Raw genomic sequence first — 15273 nt, 5'->3', positions numbered from 1 at the left:
CCAAATAATAGCCAAGAATGCAGAAAGTAATTGGATTTGGCATATTTTGGAGCATCTCATAGAATTGCTTTTAGAAGAGCTCTTAAAGAAAGGCTTTATTTAAATCAGAACAAAAAGGGAGATTTGGCTGGAGGAACTGATGAGCTTCTATGAAATTCTATGACTAATGCTGCATGTCAACACCAGTCTTCCATGCAGATGGATATAATGACATCAATGTGTATATACTCCAGAATGCTGAAGGAGGAAAGGAAGTCACCCCACCTCATTCCAGAAAGTTAGTAGGAATATAATGAGAAAGCAGGAGACAGAGTGGGTTCCATATTGGTTAATGGACAAGTGGGCAGAAAACTTTAGTTCCTGAGGTGATTTTGTATCTCAGAGATGTCTTCAGGAAATACCTCTGGATCTGTACCTAGCATAAGCAGCCAAAATGGATTAAGCACTGGCCACAAGCAAGTGCTCAGAACTATACCATCTACTAGGAAGAGGGTCTGTCCTCACTTCCTTCTCATCTAAAACTAACTACAGGCCACAGATATTTAAGTTTCTCTCTTCTGCCAGAATGTTTAATTGGATAGTCAAAGTGGAGATACCTACAGAGGTCAGGGACCAAAATGTAGAAATTAATGATCCTATTGTGACCTGTTTTGGTCCTGTTATTAAAATGAAATTACACTTAATAACTACTATATCTGATAAGGACATTTATATTTAAAGGAAAAGAGCACTCGGTATATGCTTAATTCCTGTCTTTCCAAGGTCTTGATGGAATTGATCACAAAGCCCCAGACTCTCTTTCTTGCATAGGGGTGTGGCCACCGTTTCAAAATCTGAGGACAGTGTCCTGCAAGAAATTACCAAGTCACAGAATAACTTGATTTTTTTCTTTTTCTATTGTTTGTTAGTTTTTGCAGTGTTGGGGGTTGAATCCAGGGCAACCACTGAGCTATATCTCCAGCTCTGAATAACTTGCTTTTAATCTGAATCAGCTTTCTTTCAAAGAAAACCCTTTTTCTTCTTGGTTACAAACATAATAGACATGTTCACTAAAGACAATGTGAAAAATATAGAAAAGTGCAAAAAAAAGAAAATAAAACATGTTTGTGGCTCACATTGCTCTGTGTACCGTTCACTGCTTCTCTTCTTCTAAGAACCTGATTTTTGCCCTCCATCCCTTGGAGTTAAACTTGGTCATGTGGTTTGTGGTGGCTAATCAAATATGAGTAAAAGTTCAGGCTTCAATGATAGGTAAAAGCATTTAATTGCCAGTACCTGAATCCCCACCTCTCTCTACCCCTGCCTTGTGATCCTCTGCTGCTAGACCGATTAACACTGAACCTTCAAATGGAGCATAGCTGGCCAAGAGAGACACTTAGAATTGCCACCAGAACCTGCAATGCAAAAATAAGACTTTGGGGCTGGGGTTGTGGCTTAGGGGTAGAGTGCTTGCCTAGTATGTGCAAAGCCCTGGGTTTGATCCTCAGCACCACATAAAATAAATAAATAAAATAAAGATATTGCATTCAACTAAAAAATAAATATTAAAAAAACCAAGACTTTGTTGTTTAGAGACCCTGAATAATGAAGCTATGTGTTACTATAGCAGGGCCTAACCTATTCTATCTGAAACAATATCCATAATCCCACAACCGAAAAACAATTATTATTTGTATTTAAAACTTTCTTCAGGGCTGGGGATGTGGCTCAAGCGGTAGCGAGCTCGCCTGGCATGCGTGCGGCCCGGGTTCGATCCTCAGCACCACATACAAACAAAGATGTTGTGTCAGCTGAAAGCTAAAAGAATAAATAAATATTAAATAAATAAATAAATAAAAAATTAAAATTTCTTCAAAGACTTCTTTTAATCTGTAATTTTGTGTAGTTTGGATATGAATGTTTTCTAACTTTTACCACTAATTATGCTATGGAAAGATGTTTCTTTGCTTTCAAATCTCTCCAACACATCAAATTTTTTTCCCTCTGAGCACTTATAGGTGTGAGATTATTTTTATTCATTTACCTATTTGCTTGGCTTTTGATACTTTTCTCCTTTCAAATGTAAGTTTCATGAAGGCAGGGATCTTATTTGTCTTGTTCAGTCACCCCTGCCTCCCTGTATTTGAAAAGTGTTTAACACATATATTTGTTGAATGAATAGTGAGTGAATACTAGATATAGATTTATTATAAGTGAACCTTTTTGTTTATTTCTGATTACTCTGCTCAATATAAATTCTGATTAGTGGATTAATTACTAGATGAAGAGAGCTGAGTAATTTTTTTTTTCTTTTTTTTGGTGATGCTGGGGATTTGAACCCAGAGGCTTGTGCATGTGAGGCAAGCACTCTACCAACTGAGCTATATCCCCAGCCCTGAGCTGAGTAATTTTAAGGCTTCTGATTCATATTATTGAAATACCCCTCAAAACAGTTGTGTGAATATTACTGACTATAGCGTATGAGAGTGAATACACTGCTCCATATTCACATGGTTAATACCCACTGATACTGCATATTTTTTATGAAGTCTGGAATATAGTTTGTAAGTTATCACAATTATAATGTTTTCCATTTTTTCTTTGTTTCATATTTGAATGCAAGTTTTCTAATGACCTGGGAATTCATATTGACTATTTATAATAATAATAAAGGCACAATGAAACCCCAGAAGGAAGAGGCCTTTCTGATTTTGCTATCACTTTCCCAATTGCTATTCTCCTACAGAGTCTGTCCCTGCGATTTCCAAGCTAATTCCAATCTTCTTGAAGAGAGATGTGATCAAGAGCATGTTTGTTCAAGAGTTCTTATCACACTCAAAAAACATAAGATTGAATTGTCATTGAGCTGATGAGATTCTGCCAATAATTGGGAAGAGCTTCAGATATCAACAAATCAAATACTTTAATGGAGAGCAGGCTGTTCAAACACTGGATGCAAGATCTGAAATATCATCACTTTGCCCATGGATGATCAGTTAACTACTTAACATGAGAGGTAATTTAAAATTCTTCCAACCACTGTCTACATTCAAACTGATCCTGTTCTGGAGGAAGGGAAACTACCATGTGCTAACAGAGGAACCAGCCTGGCTAAGCTAGCAACTGGAGGAAAGAGGTTGAATCCCTTTACAGAACTCAGTTTCCTGCTGTTCATTCCACGTAGTCCAAGCTTCTCGATAGTAATGAAATTATCTTCAAGTGAAAGTCCAAGACTTAGGAAAGAAATTGAGCACGGAAAATCAATACCAAGTTTCATTAAGCTCCTTTTTATAGCAGAGAGAGTGACTCACTCCTGTCCCTGGTTGGTGAGCAGCATACAAACAATGTTAGATTTTGGTTTCTCTAAAAACTATAAAAATCATTCAAATCTGAGAAGTTAGCTTGTTTTTTCAATGCTATCATTATGGGCTCGAGATTTTTATCTTTAATTGGGTTGCCATTTAATTGGGTATTAACTTTCTCCATGACAATGAGCCTGAACGTATTCATTTGGGCTGAAGCTTTTTGAAAGGAGAACACTTCTCAATAACATCAGAGGATGTTGGCAGTGAGGAAGGTCAGAAGTGATCCTCTGATCTTTTCTCACAGGACATGCTTTGAATTTGAAGTTGTTAAATATAAAAGAGAAAAGAATGTCGTATGTTTTGGAAAAGATTTTCTTTCGATCTTATAAGAATATGATCTAGATCTTTTGTTCTTCAAAATTGCTGTAGAGCAGTTTTATAATTTTTGTGTATCTATATATTATTTGCATGCACATATTGATATGTATTTATAGTACTCTAGAGCAGAGGTTGGCAAATTAGGATCAGAGGACTAAATGCAGCCTGCCACATGTTTTAGTAAATAAAGTTTTATTGGAACACAGCCATGCCCATTTGTATATGGATTGTCTGTGACTGCTTTTGTACTACAATGACAGAGATGAGCGGTTTTGGCAGAGACCATATGCCCTTTACAGAAAAGTATTTATAGATCCTGTACCTATAGATCTTTGAATTTTAGCACAGTTTGAATCATAAGAGAATAAATGTTCTTATAAAAGTCTATTTATGGATCATATGCCAGGCAAGGAAGGCCTTTATTGACATGGAGGTATGTATAAAAGCTTGAAAAGAGGAACTCAGAGTGATATTAGAGGTCTCTAAAGAGATGGAGAGAAAAGTATTAACTATAGTTGATTTGGAATTAATGACAACTTTACCAAAAATGTATAATTCAATGAAAGAAAAGAAACAAATTTTGTGTGGTAAGGCATTATCCCAAGCCATGGTACAAGATGGATGACTCATGAGCCTACCACATAAAGAACTAAGAAATATTTGTGTTGGGTTTCATTCTCTAAAGCTGTAACTGGCTGCACCACTGACCAGGTCTATTAAACGAAGGCAGGAAAAATGATCAAAATTAAATGCTTCATCTTTCCCTTCAAACCTGCTTTTCTTCATTTACTCTCAGTTTGGGGAGAGAGTTCACCAGCCAGTGACTGACTTGGTTCAGTTGATCTGCTTCCCACTTTGCTTCATTTGACTGACTCTGGTACCATCTCAGAAGATCTCAAAAATTTCTGGGATCCCCTTCTCTTCTTTTCATATTGTATACAACCAGTCTGAGTTATGTATCTGCCATGTATTGTTCCTATACATGCTGGGGCATCCGTCTCATGTCAGGATCCTTGTGCTTTAATAGTTGTTTACTTGAGGCCATTTTCCCATTTCATAAACTACTAAGTGGTAATATTTACATGAAACATTGTTAAATGGACATAGCCAGAGGTAGTGAGCCCAGTTTTTTCAGCTGCCCCAAGCTTGCTACACATGAGAATATATGCATATTTGTTTACTAATTAATTCCACCAATACTTATTAAACATTCTCATTGTGTTGGACATTTCTGTGTGCTATGGATACAGCAGTAGACAAAGCAGTCAAAGACCATAGCCTCCATGAATTTGCATTCAGCTAGGGACAGGCAATGAAGTTTTTCAAACCAACCTCACCACTACCACTGCTGTTATACAGATGAAAGAAATTGAGACCAATTATGTATTTTAAACTCTTATGGGGGGGGTTGTGGCTTGGCGGTAGAGCACTTGCCTGGTATGTGCAAGGCCCTGGGTTTGATCCTTAGCACCATAAATAAATAAATAAATAAATAAATAAATAAATAAATAAATAAATAAAGTTAGGAAAAAAAAAACCTCTTATCGGAACCATGAAACTTTTATTCATATTAGCAAGCATCAAAAAGAGGTAGACTTGTCTAAGCTGTTAAAATGAATAAACTTTGCAATAGAAAATATAGTGATTTTAGAAATCCCAAGAAGAAAAACAACCATCATTATATAAGGTGAGGTAATGACAAGTGACAAAGGGGTGAGGGAAAGTAGGGAGAAATGGCCATTGAACGTGTAACTGTTGAGAGCCACAGCCAAAGGGGCCCTAGCAAACTTCCAGCTACCAGCAAACTTCCAGCTGCCGGCTGATGATTGGCTCACAGCGGCCCCAGCAACATCTAGCTGATTGGCTCCTCTGCGGTGATGTTCATTGGGCTGTTTCTCTGCCCTTCAGACTGCCAGCTGATGATTGGCTCACAGCGGCCCCAGCAACATCTAGCTGATTGGCTCCTCCACGGAGCTGCTCATTGGGCTGTTTCCCTGCCCTTTCAGACCACGGAGCTGCTCATTGGGGGACTTCTTTGGCTCCGCCCACACGACCCAGCCAATTGGCCTCAAGAGCAGGAGGATTGTGGGATGTGGTGAGGCTTGTGTGGGTGAGAGGCTTGTGGAAGCCGGTGGTGGCAGTTGGGCTCTGAGGGTTTTTTCCTGAGGAGCTGTTTTGTTTGGCGTTTGTAGTTCTAAAAATAAAGTTAGTTTCTTTTGACAAGTGGCTCCTGAATTGTGTCCAGACAGACTGTGGCATGTAACTAGTTTGGTAAGGTGATCAGGGCACATCTCTGAAGGCATAAGTCTTGGCACTTGCAGAGACCAGGATGAAGAGAGGAGTTAGTGTGGATGGCCACAGCAGCAAAAGAGTGTTACAGATAAAGGAATAAAAGTGTTTAAAGGAAAAGTTGACCTCCTATCACAGATGAAGTAATGGAGACCCAGAGAGAGACTCAAAGGCAGACACTCGGTCACAACAGGTACAGGCTGAAACAGGCAGGAAAACTTCCTTCTTTGTTTCCTTTAGAAACTTGGGTATAAATCACCTTGACTTTTATAAAAACACTATTTTCTTTTTGTATCTTTTAAAAATAAAGTTTGAAGCTTGGCATGAGAAATTGACTATAGAGAATTGTTTTAAATAGTGACTTTTTAAATAGTTTTTTTTTTTAAAAAAAGTTCCTGAACACATTTACACACACTTTTTAAGATGTCCATAATTCAATTTCATTTACTCTCCTTCCAAAACATGTAAAATCTAATCAGTTCTATTTTGTTAAATTCCACTTCCCCTTCTACTTTTACTTATTCTATATGGAAATAATCCACCAAATTACTTTCACCTTAAGCTTAAGGAAATTTAAACTATAAGAGGGTGTGTGTATGTGTATGTGTGTGTGTGTGTGTGTGTGTTGTTGAAGTGAATATACTGCAATCTTATTAATAATTCACTCCCATGTCATTCAGCACATCTTGTGATACTGAACATCTTCTGTGGTATTTTTTTCTCATGAATGTCTAATACGACTATACTCTTTAATGTAAAGTTTATTAATTGTGTAACAGCTTGTGAAAACTCTACCTCATTATAATGTTTTATAACAAGAATAAAAATTTAGTGGTTCAAAAACGAATGTGTTACAAAGTGGCAGTACTGGTGAGGTTGATATGAGAAATCTTCAAGATTTCCTTCTCCTTTGAAGAAACTGTGTATCTCATCTCTATGACATTTGGGTTATCCTTCTAGACTAGACTAAAATTTAAATGTCATGGCACTAAAATTTAAATGTCATGTCCTTACATAAGCCCTCATTTCTTTAATTCTTTTAATTGTAGCTTTTAGGGAGATGCTATCCCCCACCCAAATTAATACATTCCTACTACAATGCATTCATAGTACAATGAATGAAAATATAATATTAAATTCACATTTCCCTAGAATTAAGAGGAGTGAATGAAGAGACTTTCGGTGGAAAGAAAGAAGATGACAAAGAAATTCATTACCTTTTTTGTATGTGGGTGGGTGGGGGTGCTAGGGATGGAAACCAAGGCCTCTTGCATACTACCAAAGAGCTCTACCATTGCACTACACACCCAGCCCTAAAGTTCATTACCTTTTACTGCTTACTTTTCTTTTTTCTTTTTCTTTTTTTGGTACTGGATATTGAACTCAGGGGTACTCGACCACTGAGCCACATCCCCAGCCTATTTTGTATTTTATTTAGAGATAGAGTCTCACTGAGTTGCTTAGTGCCTCAAAGTTGCTGAGGCTGGCTTTGAACTCGCAATTCTTCTGTCTCAGCTACCCAAGCCGCTGGGATTACAGGTGTGTGCCACTGCGCCTGGTTTAATACTTATTTTTCATACAGCACCAAAATATTATATTCTGTTTGGGGGTGAGTTGGGTCACTAACAACAAATGAAAAACAATTCTCCATAGTTGTAATACATTGACCAGAACCTGGAATTTGCTAATGGGAAGCATGGGATTCTAATCTTAAATCTGCAGGAATCAACTGGTCCTGGGAATTAAGAGAAATCAGGAACACAGGAGATTCCCACAAAGAGGGGGATGAAGTCCATAAACCTAGAGAGTCAGAACTACTAAATAAAGAAGCATGACTTAGATACATCTTCTAGAAGACAAGACTCTAGTTAATCTACACCTCAAATTGGCCATTCTAATAAACAGCTCAACCGTCTACAGAACTTCCACCATCACATAAAAATTTGTCTAAGTTCTTTTCATTTCTAAAAGAAGGAGATGAATACACCATGCTAACCACTTTTCTTCTATGATGTCATCTCTTATTAATTAACATGTAGTCACTGTCCAAAACTGAGCCTTCACTGTTCTTAAATGAAAATCATCCCTCTTGTTGCCCATATCAACAAGTGTATTTCTTAGACAAAACCATTTAATAATAAGAAGCCTCTGTTTTTCATTATTTTGAATTTTTTCAGACTGCTTATTACATGAGCCCTGACAATCATTTAATATATTTTACTTGCCCCTATTGTAATCGTCTTATTTGTTGGTTTTAATTATGAACTTCTTGGCTTACAAGTTCATCTGGAACAGCCCTTCCCCATGCACACAGCTCCATGAAGATTTAGTCAACATTCCCCCTTACTCAGGCAAGGCTGTCATCTAGACTCAAGACTCTGGGCACAGGAATAAAGGGTCAGCATTTGAGCATATTTTGGGGATAGGCTCAAGAAAACAATTTACCATGATCCTGTCTTTATATTAAGAACAGTTATCATAATCTTTGTTTGCTTATACACAAACTGGAATATTTTTTGCACCTTTTCTCTCTGCTCCTTCCCTTCAGAGACTCAATTGGATCATCTGTTTGAAGCTCATGTAATAATCTAAGATTGGTGAGAATACTGCATTTTCAATTTCTATCTGATTTGGAAGAAACATGGGAAACATTGTCATTTGTTTTTGTTTTTTTTTAAACCCCTTTGTAACTAATTCACTGAATTTATTTTGATCCTAATGACTAATGCAAATTTCTTTTGGTGTTGATTAATCTTAGGGGTATTTTAATGGTATTTTAAATCAACTCTAAATAAGTATACTTAAGGCGATTGACCTAATGGTCACCATGAGGTTTCTCTGTTTATCTACGTAAATTTATGAATGCCCAAGAGGCTGTTTGGCTTCTTCAAGGCACTTCTAGAAAATTGGCAAAGGAAACACAGGAATCCAGAGACCAGAGGGGAGGTAATGGCTGGTTTTCAATCTTAGGAACAAATAAAAGCCACAAATGGGAGAAAGTCAATGAACTTGTTCTAAACTCTGGGTAAGAGAACGGAACACTACCTTGTTTAATATGCACTTTTACTTGAAACAGAGGACCTTGATTTTTTTTTTTTGTCATAACCAACATACTTTGATCTGTGTTAGATCAGAGTTCTTTGAAGTTTCCCTATGTCACAAATCAAGGCTCATGGATTTGGGAGCTGAAGGGAACTTTGAGAGTATGTGTCAGGCAAAGCCATGCCTTTGTGCTGTTAACCATTAGAAGTAAGAAGAGGCCTTTAGAAACATGTAAGATCAACATTATATTTAAAGGCATTCAGAATTTTTCATTTGATTTTTATATTACTATCCCCAGAATCTTGATTTTTAGATATCTGAACCATGTTGGCCATATCTTCTTACATTTGCTTCAAGGAGGGTGTGAAATTTGAGCTAGTTTGAGAAAGAAAAGACAGTAGCATGGCAGAGATATTCACTCAATATTTAGTCTTCCCTTTCAAATGGGGAGAATTTACCCTTGCCATTTAAGTAGTCACGTGGTCTCCAAGAATGAAGAGTCTCCCAGCCTACATTCATACTAACTAAATGTGGTCATGTCATTAATTTCAAGACAGTTGGTGCATTCTTAGCCTTCTTCCAAGCACCACTGTTTGTCTTTCATTTGGTGTCTGTTTAGCCATCTTCTGTCCTTTATATCAGAATAGCTTCATTGCCAATTCTTTCATCCAGCCTATCATATGTCAACCGTTAGTTAGCTTTTTGTCACTGTGTCCAAAACATCTGACAAGAACTTAGAGGAGGAAAGGTTTAATTTGTTTTTTTTTTTTTTTTTTTTAAAGAGAGAGTGAGAGGTGGGGGGGGACAGAGAGAGAGAGAGAGAATTTTAACATTTATTTATTTTTTCTTAGTTCTCGGCGGACACAACATCTTTGTTGGTATGTGGTGCTGAGGATCGAACCCGGGCCGCACGCATGCTAGGCGAGCGCGCTACCGCTTGAGCCACATCCCCAGCCCCGGAAAGGTTTAATTTGGACTCGCAATTTCAGAGGTTCAGTCCATGGCAGTCATCTCCCCCACTCTGGACCTGAAGTGAGACAGAACTTCATGGTAGAAGGACATGTCAGAGGAAAACTCCTCATCTTGTGGCTGCCAGGAAGTAGAGAGACAAAAAGAGGAGGACCCAGGGATAAGATATTCTCTTCAAGGGTACTCCCTAGTGACCTCCTTCCTCTAGCCATGCCCCACCTGCCTACAGTTAACATCCAGTATAGTAATTCTTTCAAATCATTAATCCATCAAATGGATTAATCCACTGATGTGGTTACGGCTCTCATAATCTAATCATGCCATCTCTGAACATTGCTACATTAGTTCACACATGAGTTTTTGGGGGACACCTCATTCCAAATCATAGCATTTATTATATGCCAGCCACCATCCTAGAGCCTGGGGACATAGTGGTATTGTTCTGCCATCATAGAACTCTTGGTTTAGAGGTATAAGATGAGCATTACATAATCACTTAATTATCATTTGTCATAGGTGCTCCAAAGAAGAAGGATGAGAACATAGTTCTCATTTTTATTTTTTCATTCACAAGTGGCCAGTTCTATGGTGTTCTCTTACACTTCCTTGGAAACTTCTAAACCCATTTAGAAACTCTGGTTATTATAATAAGGGCCTTCTGGCTCATCTGCTTTTCTCTCTTAACCCTTATCTCCTATCCCACACATAGGACTTGGTACTACCTCACTTCAAAGAAGCCCTGCATTGCTTTTGGAAGGCAAGATGTAAAGGCCCTAATCCATGGGATGCAGCACTTTAAAAAAATCATTGGCTTCCAATAATAAAGAACAGACCACTGTTCTACTCATCTTTAAAATTGACTAGTGACAAGAGGAACTTTTTCATAAATCTGAGTATATTTATAAATTTTTAACTTGACTTTAATCTCATTGGTAAATAGAAAATATATATGCCATATCTTACCTAGCACTCTCCAAAGCTTCAGCAAACTAAAATGGCCAATCAGGGATAACCAGGAAACACAATATTCTCCAAGTAATAAAATAAAATCAAAGCAAATATAAATATCAACCAGTGAAAATATACCAGACATTACATTTAGGCACCTCTCACACAAACAGTTTTGGATGGACAATTTTTATAGGACCATCTTCATAATAGTCATATTTCATGGATCACTAACAGTTAGATCTTAAAATTCTGCTAAAGCCCAAACCAAAAGCTTGTTCTTTCTAGAATGAAAATTTATAATGCATTTGCAATCTGGATACTATTACAGTCCACTGGACACAGTAGACTCCAATTTCACCTTCAGATGATATTCCAGAAATCATCTCATACCATTGCAGGGTTTAAGACATGCTGCCTCAAAATCTGGAAACTTGGCATTTGAGAAGACAGCAGAAGCAGGAAGGACAATCTCATCTTGCCTTTGTCCTTCTTCCTTGAAGCAGGCCATAAACCTAGGAAGGTCACTCTCTGACCTCCCTCCCCCTGCTTCCCTGTAGACACTCATGTGACGTTTACGGTGCCCTATACCAACAAGGAAGGAATGTCACTCAGAAGAATCTGATCCTTTTATCTTTTTTCAGTTCTGGGGATCAAACCCAGGGTCTCATGCATGCTGGGCAAGTGCTCTACCACTGAATAATGTTCCCATTTCTTTAAGTCTTCATTTTTGAAAGTTTTCATGTCACATAAACCTTATTAAATCAATTCATATGCTGTTCTCTTATTCATCTGTCTTTTGTTATAGGGGTTTCGCTATGAATCTTGCTAGGGAGAAGGAAAGATATTACTTTTCTCCCCTACACCATCACAAAGAATTCCTAGCTGTGTTTGGTTATATAAATAATTCCCATGCATTCCTAGAAAACATCTAGAATGTTTTCAAAGCCAAACAAAGCTGGAAAATTATTGAATGCCAGCATGCTAACACATGATACTCATTTCCCGCTTTATGTCCAGGTGCAAGGTATACAAATCATCTGCATGGCATAAATGTCTCATGTCAATGTCCTACGTCTTCATCCCTAAATGATATTTATATTGATGGACACCCACCTCAGGGAGAAAGTAGGTTTGTTTCCCATTCAGGAGATGACAGTCTCATTTTTCTCTAGTACCTCTGTCCTTTTTTCCCCCTGTCCTCATGGTCAGGTGATGACATCTCATACTTTTGATTGAGAAAGCTCAAGTCATTAGATAGGAAGCTTCTTTTCTACATGTGCCATCTTTTGCCTTGCTTCAGTGGAAGTCTTTTTTTTTTTTTTTTTAATCTAAGGTGCTCCCAATCTTCTGTCATTGTCCTTTCTCTTTCCCACATCACTTTTTTCTTCTCTACTAGATTACTATTCTTAGAATAGTAATCTATTAATTACAAACTCACTCTAGTATTCTGATTTCCCTCAAATTAACACCTTCTTAACTCTGTATCTCTCTATTCCTTATTCCTGGCAATTTTGTTGTAAGAGCTGACTTTATGTATCAACCTCACCGTTGATCATAATTTTTAAAATACAATCGTCATCCTGGTTTTTTTTTTTTTGTTGTTGTTGTTGTTGTTTTCTGCACTGGGGATTGAACCAGAGGTGCCTTACCTCTGAGCTACAACCCCAGCCCTTTTTATTTTTAATTTTTAAAAAAATATTTATTTTTTTAGTTTTAGTGGACACAATACCTTTATTTTATTTATTTATTTTTATGTAGTGCTGAGAATCAAACCCAGGGCCTTGCACATGCTAAGCTAAGCCACAACTCCAGCCCCCTTTTTTATTTCATTTTTATTTATTCTAATTTGTTATGTATGACAGCAGAATGCATTACAATTCATATTACACAAATAGAGCACAATTTTTCATATCTCTGATTGTACACAAAGTAGAGTTATACCATTCATGTTTTCATACCCTTTTTATTTATTTATTTATTTTAAATATTTATTCTTTTTAGTTGTAGATATCCACAATACCTTTAATTTTTATGTAGTGCTGAGGATCGAACTCAGTGCCTCAAGCATGCTAGGCGAGTGCTTTTCCTCTGAGCCACAATCCCAGCCCCCCCTTTTTATTTTTGAGATACTAAACTGCCCAGGCTGGCCTCTAACCTCAGCCTCCTGAGTTGCTGGGATTACAGGCATGCGCCATTGCACTTCTCATTCTTTGGTCTTAATTTACTAGATTTCCCAATAGCATTATAAAGTGTTGAATACCATTCTATTTTAAAAGATACTTTTAGCCTCTATGAATTTATACTCAACTGCAATCATTCTTAATATTGATCTCAGGACCAGCAACAATAGCATCATTTGGAAATTTATTAGAACTGAAAATTTGGGGGAGCTGGATTGAAACTCAGTGATAGAGCACTTGTTTAGCATGTGTAAGGCTCTAGGTTTAACCCCCAGCACTTCAAGAAAAAAGTAAAGAGAAAAAATTCCTGAACCTTAACTCTGATCAACTAAATCAGAAACTCTGGGAGTAAGGCCCAACAATCTGTGTTTGGGCAAGCCCTCCAGCTGATCCTGATCCAAGACAAACTTTGAGCATCACTGTTCTACTGATTTTTCCTCTTGCCTCAATTATAGTTTATTCCCAATTCTTTTTAATTTTAGTCTCAGATAGATTTTTACTACCTAAAAATCTCCTCCAAAACTTAATGGCTTTAAAACACCAGCATTTTTTAGCTTATGAATAGGTACCCCAATTGCTTTGGTTATTGTCTTAGGTTGGACCCTCCAAAAGAAAGCTATGAGGCAAGGATTTGAGTACAAGTGATTTATTTGGGGAGAAACTCAAGAAGCATTGGTGGGGCAAAAGGAATTGAGACAGGAAAGGGATGAAACTAACATGAAATGCATGAATGAGCAGGTTGTTCCTGTGGATAGCTGGCTTGATTCCTCAAGGAGCTTCAAGGGCATCCCTCCAGCCAAGGGTGAAGAGGCTGGAATATGTATCTGTTAGGTAATAGTAATAAGCAGTGGAGTGCATAGCAAGTTCACATGTTTTCTTGAAGTTACTCTTAAATTTTTTCTTTAAATTACTGCCAAGGCAGATGAGTATATAACTGACAACCAGGAGATAACTTGTGGAAAAACATCAGATGCACAGACTTAAGAATAAGCAAACAGAAATTAGCTAATTAATTCTAGATGGAGTCCACTGAGGCCAGAGTAGAAGTTATGGTCATAGGTGCCTCCATATATCTTAGAAGGGAGGTTTCTTCAGTAGGGCAGGCACACTAAAGTAACTTCTGAATGGCCACTGACCCCCGTACCCACATTAGCATAGGATTGACTTGTAGATGAAGCCCCCCCCCATAGGATGGCTGCCATGATGGTTTTTGACCCAACTAGGGTCAAAAACTCCACCACCCAACATGAAGGAGGAGTTGAACACCAGACCAGCAAAGAATGCAGAAGGTGGACCCCAGTTCTCAAAGCAACCATAAAACAGCAATAAATTTGGAAGGACCCTTGCTTCCTATGTCATTCTCTGCTCAGAGGTGACCCACTCTCTCTTTAAAGTGATTTCTGCTTGAGATTTACTTTGCTTTTACTTTACATTTATTCTACTTTCACTTATAATAAAGATCTCTTGCATGACTTCTGGTGTTGAGAAACTGATGTGACTCCATTTTTGAGAAACCAGCTTCTACCTCAAGGCCTGTTCTAAGGAAGGGGGTATGACCCTTGTCCTGGGAAAACCCCACAGAGCACTCCTAGGCACATACCCACCCTGCTGAGTTGTTTGTCTGCAAATAACAGGAGAGATCTGTGACGCCAGGTGTCCCTGACTCATTTGGGCTAGGTGAAGACCCATAGCAACCCCCTAGCAACCACCAATCAGCAAGAGACAAGGAAATACCTGGGATGCCAGATGACCCCCCAGTAGCTTATGGTGGTTGATAACATATTGGGAAACTATGTAGTTTAGCACGTACACCCCTTGTGGCTTAAACCAATCAGTTTAAAGGAATCCCCCTCTTGTACTAACCAATCACGCCTACCCAACTTGTTCCCGCCAGTGAATGTGCTAATCAATGTTGAGAGTTGTTGTTTGACTTTCCCGTGGTATGGAATGATTTTCTGTGTGATGTTGTGACGCATAGAGTATCCCCCAAAAAACCTATAAAATCTCACTGAACAAAAGACCAGGACTCACTCCCTGGGACCGCTGTGTCGGAATGGTTATGAGTCCAGGCTCGAGCTTGCAATAAAGACTCTTGTGTGATTGCATCGGATTCGTCTCCTGGAAGTCTATTGGGGTCCCACGAATCTGGCATTACAGTGTCTGAGTAAATTTTCTTTCAT

At 38.1% G+C, this 15273-nt stretch overlaps 1 long non-coding RNA gene across 2 annotated transcripts in view; it reads left to right on the top strand.

The window, feature by feature from the left end:
- LOC144371791 (uncharacterized) overlaps positions 1–6720 on the top strand; it is a 156808-nt gene extending 150088 nt beyond the window's left edge. For both annotated transcript variants that reach the window (XR_013431908.1, XR_013431909.1), the window contains exon 3: positions 2726–6720. This is a non-coding gene — a long non-coding RNA (uncharacterized LOC144371791). The remainder of the gene's footprint in view (positions 1–2725) is intronic.
- The last annotated feature ends 8553 nt before the right edge of the window (positions 6721–15273 follow it).

The sequence above is a fragment of the Ictidomys tridecemlineatus genome, chromosome X, assembly GCF_052094955.1.
Source record: "Ictidomys tridecemlineatus isolate mIctTri1 chromosome X, mIctTri1.hap1, whole genome shotgun sequence".
NCBI lineage: Eukaryota > Metazoa > Chordata > Mammalia > Rodentia > Sciuridae > Ictidomys > Ictidomys tridecemlineatus.
The sequence above is the reverse complement of the archived record's forward strand: the minus strand, read 5'-3'. Positions and strand labels throughout refer to the sequence as shown.